The following is a 6456-nucleotide window of genomic DNA, read 5'->3' on the forward strand; positions in this document are numbered from 1 at the left end:
CTAACAACACCGGAAAATGTAGGCTACATTGGTCATAGCGCTAACTGAGGAAATAGTGACCTAACTCAAGAGGTTATATTTAGCTAACTCTCGGGAGACAGAAACCATAGTATGAATTAGCTAATAGCAATTACTATTTGCAATTCATCGATTTGACTAATTGACTAAAACGCTATCTAAAAATGTTAAGTAATCCGACGATGGGTATTTTGTGCACCCCCCCCATGTTTGTTTTTCACATCAGCCAAAGATAAGAGTTTACAAGATGAGTTGGGTCTGTTTACAGAATGCATGTTGAAGGGGGTGTGTCGTCTACCATCAATCACAATCGATCAGTCACTTCCCAGAAGTTTACTCAAAAGATGAGTGAACCATCCCTTCATCTCGTTTTATTATAACATCTTTAGTCTGACAGACGGATTGTGCAAGTCCTGTTCTGACTAGAGATGTGCAAATGTCTTCATACGTGATTTGAAATCGTGAAAGTGAGGATAAGTCTCTTTTAGTGTAAGAGCTGTTTGAAAAGACCACCTGAAATATCAGCCTGTTTTGGTGGGTTGGTCTGTTTTGGTGACATCACCAAATGGTAAATTAGTTAATAGACCAATAAGAAAGAGTTCCAAACTTCTCTGAAAATAACAGATCGTTTTCAGTATTCCCCTCCCCACTCAGAACACTCACAGACAGTCCGTGCAAAATTCTTGCTTGAGAAATTGCTCTTTGCTAAGAAGCTATTTTAGTTCATTTTTTACCATTTTAATTTAAAACAATCACAGTAAGGTATTTAATTGTTATCCAGAAATGATTTTATACTGAGATTAAATCAGCTGCATTGGACCTTAAACAGTTTCTTTCCACAAGATAAGAAACATCACATGAGATATCCCTTCCACCATTTTGCAAGGGACAGAAATGAAGCTCAGATTACACTAGACAAAATAAACCCATTGAGAATCTGATGCATTGGTATAAACTCAGCAGTGGGTAGGTACATCAAACACCAGTCCATCAGCATAAACAGCAATCCTGTGATCAGTGAGGAAATAGAGAATATCAGCAATATGAAAGAGACAAGACATGAAAGAGAAGTCACCACAGCCCACATCTCTTACATCATCATCCCTCGCCGAGGGAGAGACAGAGTGTTAACGCAAATCCCTGGTGGGGAGGGAAACCAGGCTTAGTAAGCAAAGGGAAAAAAGATGAACAGATTAATAAAACAAAAGGTCAGCAGATTTGACAAAGGGCCATGACTTCTGTGTTGTTGATGTTCTGAGCGCAGACATGCATACTGTACATACACAAATGTGCATGCAAACAGGCACAATTTATAACCATTCAAAATCCTATTTTCCTCAATCCTTACCCAAAAACCTAACCTTAACCCTAAAACTAACTCTTAACCCTAATTTGAACCATAACACTAATTCTACCTCAACCCTAAACCCCCTAGAAAAGGTATTTGACCTTGTGGGAACGAGCAAAATGTCACCAGTTGGTCAAATGTTGTTTGTTTACTATTCTTGTGGGACTTCTGGTCCCCACAAGTATAGTTAAACACATCCATACACACATCCACACAGACACACGCACACACCCACGCACACTGACAAAAGTAGGTTTAGGGGTGTCCCTCTCCATCTATAGGGTGAGAGAAACAGGAGTGACAACCACTTGTTGTTGTCACAACAACCGCACGGCTCCCCATCCTAGACCCTGTCATCCCCAGTAACAGCCTCTTGGTGGGGGACCTAATGGGCTGCATGTCACCACAGGGACGGTTGCTATGCGACCTGAGTTTAGGGGTGGAGGCTGTGGAAGTTTGATGTGTGTAGATCCTGTGAGTGTAGACCATGTGGCTGAACAGGAGAGGTGCAACAACAAGTGGGACACAATCATGAAGTGGAACGACATTTATTGGATATTTAAAACTTTTTTAACAAATCAAAAACTGAAAAATTTGAAAACCGGAAATCCCATTCCTCCTTGCAAAACAGCTCGAGCGCAGTGAGGTTGGATGGAGAGCATTTGTGAACAGCAGTTTTCAGTTCTTTCCACAGATTCTCGATTGGATTCAGGTCTGGACTTTGACTTGGCCATTCTAACACCTGGATATGTTTATTTTTGAACCATTCCATTGTAGATTTTGCTTTATGTTTTAGGTCATTGTCTTGTTGGAAGACAAATCTCCGTCCCAGTCTCAGGTCTTTTGCAGACTCCATCAGGTTTTCTTCCAGAATGGTCCTGTATTTGGCTCCATCCATCTTCCCATCAATTTTAACCATCTTCCCTGTCCCTGCTGAAGAAAAGCAGGCCCAAACCATGATGCTACCACCACCATGTTTGACAGTGGGGATGGTGTGTTGCTTTTACGCCAAACATAACGTTTTGCATTGTTGCCAAAAAGTTCAATTTTGGTTTCATCTGACCAGAGCACCTTCTTCCACATGTTTGGTGTGTCTCCCAGGTGGCTTGTGGCAAACTTTAAACAACACTTTTTATGGATATCTTTAAGAAATGGATTTCTTCTTGCCACTCTTCCATAAAGGCCAGATTTGTGCAATATACGACTGATTGTTGTCCTATGGACAGAGTCTCCCACCTCAGCTGTAGATCTCTGCAGTTCATCCAGAGTGATCATGGGCCTCTTGGCTGCATCTCTGATCAGTCTTCTCCTTGTATGAGCTGAAAGTTTAGAGGGACGGCCAGGTCTTGGTAGATTTGCAGTGGTCTGATACTCCTTCCATTTTAATATTATCGCTTGCACAGTGCTCCTTGGGATGTTTAAAGCTTGGGAAATATTTTTGTATCCAAATCCGGCTTTAAACTTCTTCACAACAGTATCTCGGACCTGCCTGGTGTGTTCCTTGTTCTTCATGATGCTCTCTGCGCTTTTAACGGACCTCTGAGACTATCACAGGTGCATTTATACGGAGACTTGATTACACACAGGTGGATTGTATTTATCATCATTAGTCATTTAGGTCAACATTGGATCATTCAGAGATCCTCACTGAACTTCTGGAGAGAGTTTGCTGCACTGAAAGTAAAGGGGCTGAATAATTTTGCACGCCCAATTTTTCAGTTTTTGATTTGTTAAAGTTTGAAATATCCAATAAATGTCGTTCCACTTCATGATTGTGTCCCACTTGTTGTTGATTCTTCACAAAAAAATACAGTTTTATATCTTTATGTTTGAAGCCTGAAATGTGGAAAAAGGTCGCAAAGTTCAAGGGGGCCGAATACTTTCGCAAGGCACTGTACATAGCTAGGGCTTTAGAACAGGAGTACACAGCTCAAGATGTAAGGCCTGCAGTGTTGCGGTGATTTCTACAATGGTAACCAGATACGTGGCCTCACTCTCCTATCAGTGATGTACAGTAAATCAGTTAAGTGCCTGGGAGAAAGGAAAATGGCAGTACGATGATCTTGGAAAGACCTGATTGTCGCACCCACTTTACTAAACAATCCAACGGCCCACCTAGGGTTTAGAGAGGGAGCGTTTGGTCTCCTGTGGAGCAGAAAGCAAGGACACACAGGATATCCTGCTGTGCATTCAGGAAGATATCTTTACACAGGATACAATAACCTCTGTATTTTTGGGGGGGAAATGAATGAATAATTTGATCAGAATAAAAGCTTCCTGATTTATCAGTCAAAGACTTTGTAATGAAAGCAGAGAACAAACAAGGTGCCCTCGTCCTGAATCAAGGCAGAGACACTTTTTTCAAAATATGAAAAATTATAATAATATAAATCTGTCTGAAAGCCCACCTTCTGAATGGCCCTGGGAAGGTCAAGAGACCGTCTGGTGATCTTCATGTGTATCCCAACTCTTTCTAACAAAGAGAAAATGCTGCCAAGAGCGAAAAAGGACATATAAACACGTTTTCTTATCAATGTATTAAACTGTTGAACTCTTTCTTCTGGTTTTCCTATGTCATAAGAGGTATAATGGTGGATATTTCTGAACTTAAAATGTATGGATATTACCGTGGCCGTGTTTGTACTCTAAAGTTTACATACTTCATTCTATAGACAGTTTTTATTTACTCAAAACACATTTTTAACATTATGTGACCAGCTATGAGGACATCTCTGGTTTCTCTTTTTAATATGAGCATTAATGTGTCTTGTTCTCTGAATCATCGGGCGCTCCCGTGTCACTCTGTCCGGTCATTAGAGCCCACCTTCCGTGAGTCTCCCTATAAATAAGAGGACCTACTATCCAGACTATCAGATCAGGTTCGGCAAGGGACTTTCCCATCTCCTTGGAAACCCAAAACACTGATCGAGGCAGCTTTATCCAACTCACAAGAAGCACCTGAGAGGAACTTTGTCGAACAACACACTCTGCTCACTCACAACGAACCGTTGAGTTCTATCTCTCCCTCAGGGGACCTGAAAATTCCACTGCTCCCTAGGTCCTTGTGGGCCTTAACAAACTTGACCTCTTTGGACTGAACAGAGTTGAGAACAACGAGCACCCCTGCCTATGAGCTCCGACGAGGGGAAGAAACGTCTTCGGCTGCGAGCTCCAACGCCAGGACCACTGACCTTTTCTGTGCTTCATCTCCGTCATAACGGAAATTCAAATGAACCAGATGACGTTCAAGTTAACATACACGTAAATACATAACATTTCCTTTCGGGTGACTCTGTGTCTGTGTGAAAGTGGTGTCAATAACGGATTAGTGTTGCTGTTAGTCTAGGTTACATCTCAATAACCAATATTGTCCTGGCACTGTCCATAGCGGGCGTTATTAACCGGGCCGGTATACCGCTGCATAGGGAGCCTATAGTTTCACGGCGGTGAAACCTTACCGATGTAGACTTTACTGATGTGGCCTCTCACTTCTGTCTTCAGGAATAAGAATTTCCGATTCTCCTAAAGTGCTGTTAAAGTGTTGTCATATTGAAGCGTAGCCTTTCACCCGTCAATGATTGTACTTGCATTCCATTTGTATCTTGTGTCTATCAAGCCAATTGTACCCACCTCATTTTCAATCTATCTTAATATAGTTATTAAAACGTTGAAGTAAATCCGTTGTTGTAAATCCTTAACGAGCGATTGGATTCTTGGAAGTCTGAGAGCTCGGCAACCATTCAGAATGATTCATCTGGATTAGATAAGCAGATTAATGAAAGAAAATGGATCAAAATGAATTATTCCAGTAATGAATCAGTAAATAATCTTGAACATCCATAGACACAACAAGGGAGATCTATGCACATAGTTATAGGGGAATATAATCTAACTTAGTCTCCCATTGACGTCAATGCATAACTTAGTGAAAAACCGAGAGGAGAGTTCCCTGAAGTTCCCTTAAGTTATATTATTACAGTCATGTTCAATATGAATGGAAAGAGATTTAGAGTGTAGAGTGAAGGTAAGCTGGTCATAATTTGTGTTGTTTTGCACAGTGACACCTCCAGGGTGTCTCGCTCTTGCTCTCGCTCTGTCTCTGTCTCTCCTTCACCTTCTTGCAGGTTGTTGAATGCAACTTCTCTGGGGCCTGAGCTCCTCTGTGATTGGTCCATCCCTCTCCACGAGGAGGGAATTTTCTGATGATACATTTAAGGAGAGATGCAGATGACTAGGTTTCTCACGTCTCTCTATCGAAATACCTTTCAGGTTGTTAAGACTGCATCTAGGGCGAGAGAGAGCGTGATGAGAGACAGATGAGAGATGGAGATGGGGGGGAGAGAAATAGTGGAATTAATGGGCATTAAAATTGCTTCCTAATTGATAAATATTTGGATTCACCTCCACCTCCTCTGTTGAAAGAGTGATTTACTGACGGCTTTTGGCACCATATTTCTCTCTATTTTTCTTTCACAGTGGAGATGCTGATTCTCACCTGTCTGGCATCTCAAGCACTGCACCGACCATTCTGATTGGAAGGGGAAATATGATTCATTGTGTAACCTTGATTTATGATGATTTAGATTGAAAATGTCCCGCATAGCCTACTAGTATGAAGTAAATCTCTCCCTTCCTATTGCTTCCACTCTCCCTCTCTCTTCTTTTATTCCTTTCTTCCCATCTCCCTCTCCTATTCCTTCCATTGTATCTGTGAGAAGGAGCAGCTACCGGGAAATCAGTAAGGCCTATTGCTGTAAAGTGCTACTTTCATTGCCCCTATAATTTTTTTGTCAAAGATAACTGAAGGAAAATGTTGGGGCAACCTCTGTGTGTGTGTGTGTGTGTGTGTGTGTGTGTGTGTGTGTGTGTGTGTGTGTGTGTGTGTGTGTGTGTGTGTGTGTGTGTGTGTGTGTGTGCATTGAAAACGCAACCAGCGATCAGAGTTTACCCACTACATTACTGATTGAATTGTACTGAATCACATTCTTGTATTAGTTTGTCTATTTTAAATAAACACCGTTTGATTAATATGTATCAAGTCTGGTAATGCCTTTGCCATTCTGTTGCTAATACGTTTATTTATTATATTA

The sequence above is a fragment of the Oncorhynchus mykiss genome, chromosome 26 (assembly GCF_057628025.1).
Source record: "Oncorhynchus mykiss isolate SJ-2025 chromosome 26, ASM5762802v1, whole genome shotgun sequence".
NCBI lineage: Eukaryota > Metazoa > Chordata > Actinopteri > Salmoniformes > Salmonidae > Oncorhynchus > Oncorhynchus mykiss.